Source organism: Wyeomyia smithii, chromosome 3 (genome assembly GCF_029784165.1).
Source record: "Wyeomyia smithii strain HCP4-BCI-WySm-NY-G18 chromosome 3, ASM2978416v1, whole genome shotgun sequence".
Lineage (NCBI taxonomy): Eukaryota > Metazoa > Arthropoda > Insecta > Diptera > Culicidae > Wyeomyia > Wyeomyia smithii.
In genome coordinates this window covers 77,170,848-77,187,029 of record NC_073696.1, presented here as the reverse complement: position 1 = coordinate 77,187,029, position 16,182 = coordinate 77,170,848, and the positions used below count along the sequence as shown (strand labels likewise).

The 16,182-nt window shown below is 38.6% G+C and overlaps 1 protein-coding gene across 2 annotated transcripts in view; it reads right to left on the bottom strand.

Moving 5' to 3' along the window:
* The window catches only part of LOC129732938 (neural cell adhesion molecule 2-like), a 189,184-nt gene extending 174,059 nt beyond the window's left edge, over positions 1–15,125 (bottom strand). For both annotated transcript variants that reach the window (XM_055694410.1, XM_055694411.1), the window contains exon 1: positions 13,923–15,125. The gene's annotated coding sequence lies outside the window, so the exon portion shown is untranslated. The remainder of the gene's footprint in view (positions 1–13,922) is intronic.
* Between the last annotated feature and the right edge of the window lie 1,057 nt (positions 15,126–16,182).

The following is a 16,182-nucleotide window of genomic DNA, read 5'->3' as shown; positions in this document are numbered from 1 at the left end:
TTTCCGTATATTCAATTAAATAAAATTATTGTTTTTTATTTTTACTAAAATGGTAAAAAGATATATACATACATCTTTTCCAGTTTGAGCGCTGGGGCAAAATCTGAGTTCACCAGTGTTACTGATTATTGGGCGTCAAATTAAAGGTTTTTGATGAGCCTTTTAAAAACAATAACAAACTGTAGGGGTACTGGGAGTAAGCCCAGCATTGGTGGTAAGACCCTTAGAATTTTACTAGAAAACATCAATTAATTGTGTTTTTGAATATATGAAGTGATGGTATTTATTATATTTTACATCTTAAATTACATCGAAGCCACTGCGCGACGTCAAACGTCAAAATAATAAACAAAATAAACGTTACTTTAGTCGATGCGTAAACGGATGTAATTTTAAAAAAAATTAAAATACTGTTTCGCTGCTCTATAACTTGTTGTTCGTATTGTTATCAATCACTGGAATTCGATTTGTACTGTCGGAGTAAGACCATTATCCAGTGAGTGAGGTCCCGATCAAACGATTGGTAATATTCTTGATATGCGACAATGATAAAAAGTACATAATTATACCAAATTCTGTTATCACACACTTGTTAGTTCGAAAGTGTGTTTTTTAAAGCATATTTGTAACAAAATTTGTTATTCAATTGAAAAAATATTGTACATTCTAACTAATTCTGATCTTTTTCTGCCAAAAAACTAACAAAACTTGCAATAATTTGTAATAATCAGTAAGTAATTTTGATAAGACTTTTGATATTTTAACTATTAACGAGAGCAAGTTTAGAATAGAAATTGATACAAAAAGTTCGTAACAAAATATCAAGATAGGTTATAATCCTGATATTTTAGACTGATCGGGGTAAGCCCGCCAAGATTTGAGATGAGGTCTAATGTTACTAACATAGAGTTATCATTTATTACCGATGCCCCGCTGCCAAATAAATTGATGAATAGATGTGGAACCAAGCTCTTCTGTGATTTATGGATTAATCCAAATGGTATTAGATGTGTCCAATGTACTGAGTCATGTCAATGTGATCCTGGCTTCGATGAAGCTAGTCATTGAGTTCAAATGTAGTTTGAGGTGTCGTATGATAGGCTTACCGAGTTTCAAACTCTTTCACTGTTTAAACAATGTGTTCACCGGAACTTTTTCAGGCAATAACTCCAGAACCAGCTAACCGACAACAACGAATTTCAACTGTAACGTACAGAAAGCGAATATCTCTCAATTGGTGGTTTCCGAATTCAAATTGTTGCAGCTAATTCAAGTAAATTCATGGACAAATTTAGGTGCCGATGTTACCCCCAAGGGGATTTCACATTTTATTGTAAACAATTTGGCCAATGATTCTGCGAAGAAAATATAACATTATTTGTCATCAAGCCCTACTGAAGAACCATTTTCCTAAGAGGGCCGGGCTTACCCCCATTACCCCTACTTTGAATTGTTACAACTACGCGAGAAATTATGATACGAACCCTACTTTGCCGTTGTGATCCTGTTCAAAATCAAAAAGGTCTAGAAGGAGAACCATGCGTCTCCATCGGAAAAGTTTTTGCTATTCATGATGGAGATGCATGGTTGTTTATGATTGACTTCTGATACATTTAGAGACACCAAAGATTAAAAGTTTTTTATCTACAAAATAGAAATACATCGTTCAGAATTTGATAAAATTAATAGAATAGTTTGAGGGATTCAAAAAAAAAAATTGATAGAGTCAGTTAGTTTTCAATTTTTAGTCCCTTATCCAGTGATGTATAGCTCTTAACTGTAAGGCCACTTACAGGGAATCAGCAAGCGTTCAAAAAAGTGACATTTAGTATTAAGACGGTTTGCCTATCAACCCGAATTTTGAATTCCCGTTATTTTCATGTACGAAACATGTTCAAATCTATATGAATAGCACTTGATTGCAACAAAAGTAACATAACTAACATGCTAAACTTTTAAGATCGAATTGATTTTTCGTTAACATTTAGTGCTAGAATTTACAAAATAGCTTTAGTATATTTAATTCGATGCTGTTCGATGTTGTGTTCGATAGATGTCAATGCATTCATAGTACAAATATTGCGTTGCGCATTTCACACATTCGTTGTGCGAAATTAGAGCAAAATCAAAAGATACATATAGATTTATTTACACACCTCCCGGCTTTGATTACAGTTTAACAACTATACTCAAAATTTTGAACAATGAAGCTATTGAATACGTTTAGAGAACAGATTGATCTTCAATATGCAATACAGTTTGTTACAACTGTGGTCGGTAATACAAGACTGGAAGTCATTTCTGAGGTTAAAACTTATTTCTGTCCGCGGCAAGAGTTTAAGACTTGAACATTTCCGTGTACGGATAAATTCTTGAGAATTTTTCAGCCATCAACAAAAGGTTTTGAACTTTGTGCTTGCGTTGCATTTATGCGCCTTATCAGGTTCTGCTGGAGTCAATTAAGGTTTGACAAACGAGTGTCCCTTTTCTATTTCTTTCAATATCTCTCTAGTCCTATCTGTCTCTCTCTGACATGTATACGCACACATTGGTTATATTGTTACCATACCGTATGCTACCATGTTTCTAGCGTCTGTCTAAATGGGGAAATATGATGAAAAAATTCAAGAAGAAGAAAACATAAAATTCTGCCTTGATAGAATATTTCCAAACAACTTTCATTTGAAAGCTTAGACCCTAAACTAACTTTTAATGAGGATGCATTGAAGTTGCATAATATGCCGCTTCGAACACGGCACAATGCGTCTCCTTCGTCAATGTTTATGTTATGTTTGATGGAGGCGCATGATTGTTTTAGAAAAACAAATATTCAAAATAATACCTCTTTCAAATTGTGTTGAAATTGATGGAATAATTTAAGAAATCCGGAATAAAAAAACGCACGATAGGTTCTATTATTTTTAGTCTGTGCATATCTGATCATATTCAATGTGTAAATGAACATAACTGATATATTCTATATTGATCCGATAATGTTGACTTTTTTTAATTATAGGGCGTACAATGGTGGTCTTCTCCTCGAAAAAAGGGCTTTTAATGTGTGCACTTTTGCCTTGCACTTTTATTTTCTTGTTTTTGCCTTTCTCCTAGAAAGGTATAGCAATCACTGGAAAAACCGAAGGTATAAAAGTGGTCTCAATGGCCGAATGTCATATACCACTAGACTTCTTTCGACGAACTGAGCATTTTCTGTATGTATATATGTATGTGTGTATGTGTGTGTGTGTGTGTGTGTGTGTGTGTGTGTGTGTGTGTGTGTGTGTGTGTGTATGTGTGTGCAAATTTTTTGTCTCACTCACTTTTCTCAGAGATGGCTGGACCGATTTTCATGAAATTAATTGCAAATGAAAGGTCTAGTTGCGCCATAGGTTGCTATTGAATTTCATTGTAATCGGATTTTTAGTTTAGAGGTTATGTATCAAAATGTAAAAATCACGAAACATCAATATCTCAGAAACCACATAACCGATTTCAATAAAACTGGTTTCAAATGATCGGGCTGTCCCCAAAACCCTTAACTTTTGAAATTCGTAATGATTGAATATGTGGTTCAAAAGTTATGTAAAGAAAAGTTATACTGAGGTTGTTTAAACTCATTCATTTTTCTCAGAGATGGCTGAACCGATTTTCACAAAATTAGTGTCAAATGAAAGCTCTAGTTGCCCAATAGGTTGCTATTGAATTTCATTGTAATCGGATTGTAACTTTGTTCGTTGTTCATAAAAATGTGAAATTACATAATGAAAGTAAAGATGTTGACATTCTCCTAACAATCACTGGCTAATTAAAAGGTAGAAAAATGATCCAAATGGTCGAATGTCATATACTACTCGACTCAGTTCGACGAATTGAGCATTCTCTGCATGTATGCATGTATAGGTGTATATGTGTGTGTGTGGGTGTGTACGTGTGTGGGTGTGTTCGTGTGTATGTGCACCTTTTTTTTTCGCCTCACTTTTCTCAGAGATGATCTGACCGATTCTCCTTATCTTGATTTTCAATGAAGGGTCTTTTTGCCCCTTAGGTTGCTATTGTATTTCATATTGATCAAAGTTTTACTTTTGGCGCACAAAATCGTTTATAAATTTAAATAAAATGTGTAAATTTTCTTAAATATACTAAAGATATTCAAAACGCAAGTAATATATATATATATATATATATATATATATATATATATATATATATATATATATATATATATATATATATATATATATATATATATATATATATATATATATATATATATATATATATATATATCTATATAAAGCTACGTTAGTTACGTAGTATATGTAAAAAGCATATATTATAGCGTCAACCGTTATACTACCATTATAGCACGCAAGATGCTATAAAATTAAACGTCATCTAACTGGTAGAAAAATGGCCTCTATTAACTTTCAATCTGAAGATAAACGAGCTGCGTTGTTGCTGACTAAAACAAAATAAAATATAAAGGGAAATTTCCTGGATTTCTGGAATATTTTGGATCAGTGAATAAGTGAATCAGAAGATTAGTGGTTACTGGTTGGTAGAATATTAATTAAATTCAGTTGGACATCCTGTCCATTTTAAGAGAATAACGTCATACTAGTATTCTACCGGTCCGAAATTGCGTGAGAGATTTCACTACAGTGAACAGAAAAGAAATATTCAGAAGGTGTCGAAATTGAAAAAGTAAGTGATCATATAAATTACATATTTCTACATACATACATGAACAATGAAATTATTAAAAATGATGAAAAAATGACAAACATATTATATTATCCTCATGATGACAACTCAAGTAGCGCGTCGTTTTGCCTTTCTCCTAGAAAGGTATAGCAATCACTGGAAAAACCAAAGGTATAAAAGTGGTCCCAATGGCCGAATGTCATATACCACACGACCCCTTTCGACGAACTGAGCATTTTCTGTATGTATGTATGTATGTGTGTATGTGTGTGTTTTTTTTCTCACTCACTTTTCTCAGGGGTGACTGGACCGATTTTCATGAAATTAATTGCAAATGAAAGGTCTAGTTGCGCCATAGGTTGCTATTGAATTTCATTGTAATCGGATTTTTTGTTTAGAGGTTATGTATCAAAATGTAAAAATCACGAAACATCAATATCTCAGAAACCACATAACCGATTTCAACAAAACTAGTTTCAAATGATTGAGCTGTCTCCAGAACCCTTAACTTTTAAATTTCGTTATGATTGAACATATGGTTCAAAAGTTATGCAAAGAAAAGTTATCCTGAGGTTGTTTAAACTCACTCATTTTTCTCAGAGATGGCTGAACCGATTTTCAAAAAATTATTGTCAAATGAAAGGTCTAGTTGCCCCATAGGTTGATATTGAATTTCATTGTAATCGAATTGTAACTTTATCCGTTGTTCATAAAAATGTGAAATCACATAATAAAAGTAAACATATTGACTTTCTCCTAACGATCACTGGGTAATTAAAAGGTAGAAAAGTGATCCAAATGGCACAATGTCATATACTACGCGACCCAGATCGACGAATCGAGCATTTTCTGCATGTATGCATGTATAGGTGTAAGTGTGTAAGTGTGGGTGTGGGTGTGTGCCTTTGTATGTGCACCTTTTTTTCGCACTCACTTTTCTCAGAGATGGTTTAAACGATTCTTTCTATCTTGGTGTCAAATGAAGGGTCTATTTGCCGCTTAGGTTGCTATTGAATTTCATTGTAATCAAACTTTTAGTTTTGGCGCTGCGTCAAAATGTTGCTCGGAATTGAAGTTGAATTTAAAGGCATTTCTATCATTTCACTTTTTGCCTTTCTCACTGTAAAAACTAAAAGTATAAAAGTGCTCAAAAGGGCCGAATATCGTATATCACTCCATTCAGTTCGACGAGTTGAGCATTTTCTGTATGTGTGTGTATGTGTGTGTGTAACGTTTCCCAATCTCACTCGATTTCCTCAGAGATGGCTGGACCGATTTCAATGAAATTAATTGCAAATGATAGGTCTAGTTGCCTTACAAGACCCTATTCAATTTTATTGTGATCTGATTCCTAGTTTAGAAGTTATGTTTAAAAATGTAAAAATCACGAAACACCAATATCTCAGAAGCTACACAACCGATTTGAACAAAATTGGTTTCAAAAGAACCCTTAACTTTTGAATTTGATGAAGATTGAACATGTGATTCAAAAGTTAAGGAAAGAAACGTGTTCTGGAGACTATTTAATCTCACTCATGTTTCTCAGAGATGGCTGGACCGATTTTCATGAAATCAGTGTCATTTGGAAGGTATTGTTGCCCCATAAGACCCTATTGGTTTGTTTTGCAAACGGATTATTACTTTGCCTGTTATGTTTAAAAATATGAAATCCAGCTATGAAAAGAAACATATTCCGAAGACTACATGAACTCACTCACTTTTCTCAGAGATGGTTGAACCGATTTCCACAAAATTAGTGAATGAAAGGTCTAGCTGCCTCATAAAACCCCGTTGATTTTGGCTGCATTCGGACTATAACTTCGTCTGTAATGTATCGAAATGTGAAAATCACGAAACTTCATTATCTTAGAAACTACACAACCGATTTGAAAAATATTGATATCAGATGAACGGGCTAGTTAAGGGTTAACTGATGAATTATGATTGAACACGTGGTTTAAAGTTTGGCTGCCATATACGTTCCCTTTTTATTTGATTGTAATCAAACTTAAGCAACCGTTTTGTATTAAATTGTTAAAACAATGAAAGTCCATTATCTCAAGTATTACACGACTTATTTGAACATAACTAGTGTCATACAAACGAGTCATCTCTCAAACTTACAAATAACAAACTTCATAACAATTTGATATGCTGTTCAAAAGTTTTGGAAAGAAAAGAAATTCAAAGACTATTCAACACTATACCTGCTTTGATCAATATATATGGCCACAACATGATTTAAATGTGGTATCGTACTATTTGAACTCTCCCGGTATAGCTCAAAATTAAGAGTCATTTCTTTTATTTCGCTATTTCTTAAGCACTAACATTACGTTAAATTTCATATTTTACACTTCAATTACAACATCAATATTTTAGAACCCAAAGAGTAAACATACCTTTATTGGACTTAGGCATTCGTGTAAATCTATTTTTACAAATAACACTGTGCTACAGCGATTTAGAACTTCTGAAGTGACCTAGTGTAGGTTTTAGGTCTTGTTGAGTGTAACATTCGCTCATACTAGAAATTTTCCAAACACCCCCAAAATCTGAAGTTATGGTCAAAATACGGTTTTCATTTTCTCTATTCTTTTTCTTTCCAAAACTGCCTAAATATTGAAAATCGGTTGAGAAATGACTGAGTTAAAATAAATTGTATGCACTGAGGTCCAAAAAACCGTATTTTGACCATAACTTCAGATTTTGGGGTTGTTTGGAAAATTTCTAGTATGAGCGAATGTTACACTCAACATGATCTACAACCTACACTAGGTGACTTCAGAAGTTCTTGCATTTTTTTTTTCATTTGTAGCACAGGGTAATAAGTTTGAATGAGAAAGGCTGTGTCTGACCGCTAGGTGGATTAATTTAGGTTTTATCATTTGTAGCACCGTGAAACAATTGTGCGTTAGATGCCAAAAAATCTGGTTTTCTTAAAAAACCTATAACTCAGCCAAATATTCACCGATTTTCACAAAACCACTTTTGTTTGATTCGTCATTGAATATTATTTCAAAATTTTATTGCATTTGTAGTATCTTTCTCACAAAAATAGGTGACAAATTTCAAGTTATGTTGACAAATAGCATGTAAAAGTCTAAAAACTTATATTTAAACTCAAATAACTCAACATGTTTTAGTGATATAAGTACAAACCTGTAAATGTTTTGAAAGCTCTGTTTATCTTCTTTCCAAAACTGCCTAAATATTGAAAATCGGTTGAGAAATTACTGAGTTAAAAAAAATGTTTGCCCTGAGGTCCAAAAAACCGTATTTTGACCATAACTTCAGATTTTGGAGGGGTTTGGAAAATTTCTAGTATGAGCGAATGTTACACTCAACAAGACCTACAACCTACGTTAGGTCACTTCAGAAGTTCTAAATCGCTGTAGCACAGTGTAATTGCTTTACCAGTTAATAAACAAATAGATTTTGAAGTTCCAAAATAGTTTCAAGTCAAAATTATATTTCCTCTCCTCTCACCTAAAATCCTCGCTCTAGGCTCAAAACGAGCTCGTAGTTTGCCGCGAGAATTAAAAAAAGCGCCTCCCTCTTTTTCCTGCTAACGTAGAATTAAAACGAATTGTATTTGGCTTAGTAAAGCAGAAAATGTATCGTGCCGTGTCAAATAAACTATTTTAAACTAAAAAAAAACACTGTTATCGGACATTTACTATGTCCGGTATGTATCAAATTGTAAAAATCACAAAACTAGGTACCACAGAATGGGCATCAAATGGTGAGTTGACAACCTGGAAGGAGCGTCAAACATAGCTTCGGCCCTCACAAGTTCCTATCTCACACCTCCACGAGTCATATGATTACACTAGACTGGCGGTTGAAACATGGATACAACTGGTTGGTAATGCCTGGGCAATGTTGTCATCCGAATAGCTAAGTGAGAAGGTGCGACGTGATCATTGACGCGTTAACCATATTCCGGCGGTAGAGGAAATGCTTCGCCAACCCGAGCGTCTGTTCACCAAGATGGTGCGGCTCAAAACAGCGTCTGATCTCCATGTTAGGAGCGGCTGATCAACGTCCTGATGCAGCGTGGAACTTTAAACAGAGCTGACACGATGGTCCCCCGGCGAGACAGGGGGTTGGGGAAGACCCAACGAGCCGCCCCGGAAAACAGCATGTTACAAACAACGTAAGAGATAGTACGGATCGGAACAATCGACATGGACCTAAGCATCGAAATAAGGACTACGATTGGAAACTTGGGACATGGAACTGCAAATCGCTCTGCTTTCCAGGATGCGACAGGATAACATATGACGAGCTACATCCACGCAACTTCGAAGTCGTAGCGCTGCAGGAACTTTGTTGGACAGGACAGAAGGTATGAAAAAGCGGGCACCGGGCGGCTACTTTCTACCAGAGTTGTGGTACCATTAGCGAGCTGGGAACTGGCTTCATAGTACTGGGTAAGATACGCCAACGCGTGATAGGCTGGCAGCCGATCAACGCAAGGATGAGCAAGTGGAGGATAAAAGGCCGGTTCTTCAACTACAGTATCACCAACGTGCACTGCCCACATGAAAGAAGACCCGACGACGAGAAGGAAGCGTTCTACGCGCAGCTGGAGCAAGTCTACGATAGCTGCCCGCGACGGGACGTGAAGATCGTTATTGGGGACTTGAATGCTAAGGTAGGACGGGAGGCAATGTACAGACCAGTAATCGGACCAGATAGCCTGCATGCCGTGTCTAATGATAACGGCCATCGGTGCGTAAACTTTGCGGCCTCCCGTGGTATGGTAGTCCGAAGTACCTTCTTCCCCCGCAAAGGTATCCACAAATCCACCTGGAGATCACTCGACCAACAGACAGAGAACCAAATCGACCATGTTTTTATCGACGGCAGGTTTTTCTCCGACATCATCAACGTTCGCACCTACCGCAGTGCGAATATAGATTCGGACCCCTACCTAGTAGCTGTGTGCATGCACTCAAAACTATCGACGGTGTATAACACCCGCCAAAGTCGAACGCCGCGACCAAATATTGAGCAACTGTGGGACGCCGAGGCTGCACAGGAATACGCGCAGCTGCTGGAGACAGTGCTACCTACGGAAGAGCAGCTTGGTGCAGCTACCCTTGAAGATGGCTGGAAAAGTATCCGATCCACCATAGGTAGCACTGCAGTAGCGCTACTAGGTACAAGGGCCCCGAATCATAGAAATGACTGGTTTGAAGGCGAATGCAAACGGTTAGTCGAGGAGAAGAATGCAGCACGGGCGAGAATGCTGCAACAATGTACGAGAGCGAACGTGGAACGATACCGACAGGCACGGAACAGCCAAAACAAAGTCCTTCGAAGGAAGAAGCGCCAGCAAGAGGACCGAGATCGCGTAGCGATGGAAGAGCTGTACCAAGCTAACGACACTCGGAAGTTCTACGAGAAGCTGAACAGCTCCCGCAAAGGCTTTGTGCCGCAAGCCGATATGTGCAGGAGCTTGGACGGCAACCTCCTTACAGACGAGTGTGAGGTGAACGAAAGGTGGAGGCAGCACTTCGACGAGCATCTGAACGGCGATGCGGTAGAGCGCGAGGACGGTATGGCAATTGATCTTGGTGCCCGAGCAGAAGACATCAGAATTCCAGCCCCCGATCTTCTGGAGGTGGAGGAGGAGATTGGTCGGCTGAAAACCAATAAAGCTTCTGGAGTGGACCAACTTCCCAGCGAGCTATTGAAATACGGTGGAGAAACACTAGTTAGAGCCGTGCACTGGGTCATTGTCAAGGTTTGGGAGGGAGAACGAGTACCGGAGGAGTGGATGGAGGGTATTGTGTGCCCATCTACAAAAAGGGCGACAAACTGGAGTGCTGCAATTTCCGGGCAATCACTCTGTTGAACGCCGACTACAAGATACTCTACCAAATACTTTGCCGTCGACTATCACCATTTGCGAAGCAGTTCGTGGGGCACTACCAGGCGGGATTTATGGGTGCCCGCGCCACCAGATATTCGCGGTTCGGCAGGTTATGCAGAAATGCCGCGAATATAACGTGCCCACACATCATTTGTTCATCGATTTTAAATCGGCGTACGACACAATCGATCTGGACAAGCTATGGCAAATTATGCACGACTACGGATTTCCGGACAAACTGACGCGGTTGGTCAAAGCGACGATGGATCGAGTGATGTGTGTAGTTCGAGTTTCGGGGGCACTCTCGAGCCCCTTCGAAACCCGAAGAGGTCTAAGGCAAGGTGATGGTCTCTCGTGCCTACTGTTTAACATTGCCCTGGAAGGTGTCATTAGAAGAGCGGGGATTAACACGAGTGGCACGATATTCCAAAAGTCGGTTTAACTTGGTTTTGCCGACGATATTGACATTGTGGCTCGGACCTTTGCGAAGATGGCGGATACGTACATCGGACTGAAGGCTGAAGCCAAACGGATTGGATTGGTCATCAATCGAAGACGAAGTACATGAAAGGAAGGGGTTCACGAGAGGACAGTGCAGTTCAAATTGGTGGTGTTGAAATCGAGGTGGTTGATGAGTTCGTGTATCTGGGCTCACTGGTAACTGCCTACAACGACACCAGCAGAGAAATTCAACGGCGCATTATGGCAGGAAATCGTGCATACTTTGGTCTCTGGAGGACGCTCCGATCGAGTAGAATTCGTCGCCGCACCAAGTTAACCATCTACAAGACGCTGATCAGACCGGTAGTTCTCTACGGGCATGAGACATGGACTATGCTTGTGGAGGACCAACGCGCCCTTGCGGTCTTCGAGCGGAAGGTGTTGCGTACCATCTTCGGTGGACTGCAGATGGAAAACGGAGTGTGGAGAAGGCGAATGAACCACGAACTGCAGGAGCTGCTTGGGGAGCCATCTATCGTCCACACCGCTAAGATAGCCAGGTTGCGGTGGGCTGGGCATGTTGTAAGGATGTCAGACGACAGCCCGGTAAAGATGGTTCTAGAAACCAATCCGTCAGGGACGAGACGAAGAGATGCACAGCGGGCAAGGTGAATCGATCAGGTGGAAAACGACCTGCGGACCCTACGCAGACTGCAGAGCTGGCGAACTGCAGCCATGGACCGAGTGGAATGGAGACGATTCTAACGTACAGCAAAGGTCACACCACGGCTTGGGACTGTTTGGTAAGGTAAGTAAGGTACCACAGAAACTACACAACCGATCTGAAGCTGAGCATAGTTGGATTTAATGTACCAAATAACCTTGTCTTTAAAACCATCATAATGTTTGAGCATGTGGTTTAAAAGCTATGGAAAGAAAAGTGGCTCGGAGACTGTTTAAACTATAGCAACGATCAAGAGATGTGACCTCAACATTTTTCAAATTTGATGTTGTACTATAACCTTATTAGGCAGAATTTGGCCATTTTAGGAAGTATTCTGGCAACCGGTGAAGTAGTCAGAGAGACTGCGGGTTCAAGTCCCGTCTGCATGCAGTATGTTTTGCCAAATCTGTATCATATTTCCAGTTCGCTTTTTTTCGCTTCCCCGACTGCACACACTGTCTGCCTTTAATGAACTTGAATGTTAACGGGTAAAAGCCGTTGTTAAAGATAGAAATTAATTCGAAAAAATTTAGCCCTACGGAGCACCTTCCGTTGTTGTGTTGCACTCGCAGGCATGACTCAGACTGGTCTCGATCACACAGGCCTATAACAGTTATCAGCGTCAGCTGACTCTCTTGTGTGTAATGAGATATTCCTTTCAGTCGCATAAATAATGCCTGCACAGCAGTGTGTGTAGTTAGGGGTGAGCAATAGAATAAGTTGAAACATATTTGTTTTGTGGTATTTGCAGGTGTAAGTGTTAATGTACGCTCATATGTATGTGAATGTTAGGTTTTGAATGGTCGATATAATTATGCTGTTGGCTACAAGAAATTCGTTATTTAAAGTGGAAAATAAATCAAGCAGAAATTTACAAGGTGTATTTTTTTTAAATGGGAGTGTTGTGTAATTCTATTTGAACAAATAATAAGTAAGAATGAGAAAGGCTGGGTCTCACCACTAGGTGGATTAATTTGGCTTTTATTCAGTAAACACACTTTAAACTTTTGAAATGACTTCACAATAAAGCTATTTTTTCAAATCCACAATAAATCGTGAAACGACAGCCGTAAAATTATTTACCCATAAAACTATTCCAGAGGCTAATAAAATTTTAAATATAGTTTTTCTATATATCTAGATATCTCCTTCAGTTGAGCAGCTGTGGCCTGTGATATCTAAAGTGATGTGTAGGTCATAAATTGTGTGCTATAGCACAACTTTTCGCTGTATAATCTGCAATTATATTGTTCTGCTCTGGCAACGTTTACAGCTGTGCTTATTTCATACAGTTCTTTCCGTGCTCGCAATAAGGTGTTTCCCATTATCGGAGATAAAATCGACAGGTTTTCCACAGCCGGTGTACGATGGATGTGGCAATATATTTCTCGATGATGGGAAAACATCTTCTGGTATCCAGTTATCAGCTCCAAGAGGGATTGTTATTTCGGGTTACAATGGTTCTGTTCAGGTTTTGTTCTACTTCCAAGATTACACCTAATCCCCTATTGTGGCACAGAATTCTTCTCTGTTTTCATCAAACTATAAACCGGTCAACGTTTTCATCGATCGAAACTTCTAGGGTGCAGTAGTATTCTCAATTCAGATAAGTAAAATTCTCACCCCTGCAACAAAATCGAATGAATAAGAATTTTCGATAACCTATCTTTTTTATGTTTGCTGATATATTTTTTATTATTTTGACCGTTGCACAGTGCCTTGAGCCAAATTCCTTTCATTTTTGTGCTCGGATACCGAGCAAAAAATGGTCTGTCGTCCATAGATAGGGCACCGCAATGTAAAGTATAAGTAAAGAGGATTTTTGTTGTTATATATCTGAATTATGATGTTTAAAGTGTTCAAATCAATATATACATTTTAGTAGCTAAAGCGTATTTCTCAATAAGAACACTATATTAGTTGTAAAAGCTCATGCAATTTATTTAAGCTGAGTTTTGATAATTTTAGATATATTTTAAAGTTCAAAGAAAATAAAACTTTAATAATTGATTTTTATTCAGTGATTCAGTACGTTAATAGTGAATACATCTGAACTATTGGATGTAAAAATATTCTTCCGCTCGATTTCAAACGAAACAGCCGACATCCAACAAAAAAAAATCTATAGCAGTTGATGTGCAAATCAAATCTATCTCTCTCTATTCTTACCCGGTTGTGTGATTATCAGCACTTTGTTGTTTTACGATGGCAGGCTATAGTCGTATCGTTGTAGTCACCGTGTGACGAAGTGACGACAGGAAAAGAGCTTCCGCTACTTTTTTTTCTCTTGCTTTCCGTTGTTCAGGCAGCAGCTAGCACACAACACAGGTGTATCGGTCAGCGAAAACGACCCGTTTGCCCCAATCAACAACATCACACTTTATTTTGCGCTCTTTCCAATAACATACCGTCTGCCGTGGGGGATTTTCATCCCTGGTCGGAACTTTGCCGTTGGAAAATCAAAACAATTTCCGTAGGGACAATAATTTAAATTTTTTCACTCGCACTCTACTCTTTCACTGGTTAGGCATTGAATTCGTATGATTAATGACTCGTCGGTGCCTTCAGGAATAGGAAATTTGATGCAAAGGTTTCCTTCTGCCACAGTTATTCTCACTCGAAACGCGCCGAGGGACAAACTTCAAGCGTGAAATTAACTCTTGCCTGAACCAGGTAAGCGCTCGAGGCTCACTTCAAGTGATAAATTAAATAGGGCCGCACGGATCATTAAACATTCTGCTTTTAGCTTTTCTTCGTTCCAAAATTTGACGCACTTAGTTACACGAATTTACTTTCCTTCTTTTCATTCCAAGGTAGGGTTCGGTATGCTGATACATCCGTCGGTAAAATTTGTAGTATACCTTGCCGACCAACCGTGAACTGTATTCGTTAAGACACACCTCGAAGAACAAGCGATGACTATCACCCAAATTTCTAGTTTTTCATAATGATCCTCAGGTATGATGACTGTTGAATTTCTCCCTCTTTTCTTCTGATGAAATTAGCAATACATGATTAATTTTCGATATTCGTCAACTAACAGCAAACCATCCGACACGACCGCCACGAGTCTTCGGATAAACAAATGAGGGCTGGTAGAAAGAAACTAGTACTGTCACCCGCTGTGTAACAGAGGCACCAATAACGTTAGCGCACTAGCAAAGTACCTACATACACACATTCACTCAAGCACGCACGGCTACGATACGTCGGGTTTGAATTGAGCAAAAACCTACTGTGTACTTTCAACTTACTAGTCTACCCTAACGGAGTACCCCTTGAGAACAGCAAGGGGTCTAATTGTGCCAGCTCTGGTTAAATGGTTCCTATGGACCGCGCGGTATGCCAAGAAATGCGTCCGAACTGGCAAAGAAATCCCGATAAACTGAATCCAATTTTCCAGCCACCGGCAATGTTCCAACGGTAGAATTTTCCAGCAGTGTGCGCTCGTGCGAGATTCGTCGTACTCTCGGCATGCAGACGAGAGAAATACCGCGGATGCTTCCTACGGGAGAGAGCGAAACGCCGGCATGGCCATTCTGTCCGTGGCGGTCGAATGTTTTGACTGTGATCAGCTGATTGTTGAACATGCGGCAGTTTTGTCTGGGAAATGTTCGAAAATTCACGCTGAGTGAATCTTGCGCCTGTCGACCTGTAGGCAGGGTGTCGTATCGAGAAGCTTATCATCATCTGACGAGAATTGTAGATATGGTCTCTGTACTAAGACGTCTAGCGTCTCACATAGGGTTTACATAATCGAAATAGTAGTTTTTAGCTCTGGCACAACTGAAAATTGCGTGAAGCGAATTGAGCCAAACTTGTAAATACTCTACTTAAAGATAAGAAAAATGTACTTTCTGCTCGAATGAGTTTATTTTATTTTTTGCTTAAACTAGATAATTAAATAAGGTATGATTGTAGGAATAATTTACTGATTATCAATAAGTTTACATTCTCGGCGAAAAGTTTAGACTTATTCAACCTAAAATAAAAAATACTTCGAATACTTAAAAAGAGTTTTTTTGTGTGTAATATTTATCATAAATTTTCTATGAATCTATGATTTTGATTGTAGAATCACAAATAACTTACAAAAAAGACGTCTCATAAAACTTCCATAAAAATCAAATTTTCTTTACTTTACTTTGAAATATCTTTAAAATGGAATAATTTAGATAGTTTATCACCAAGAGCGGGTGTCGTAGGTTTGAGTCTCGGGTCGGGAGAGACTATCAGTGTCAGTAGGATCATAGCGCTAACCCCGCAATTGTGTACAGGACAAACAGTTGGCTGTGAAGTCTGCATGGGCGTAGCCAAAATTTGAATCGGGAGGAAGGACAAGCTCTTCAAAAATCCACGCAATTGAAAAACGTGCCGATTCCTATATCCGCGTAAACAAATGCATAAAAATCTTCTTTCGTGTAGGTAC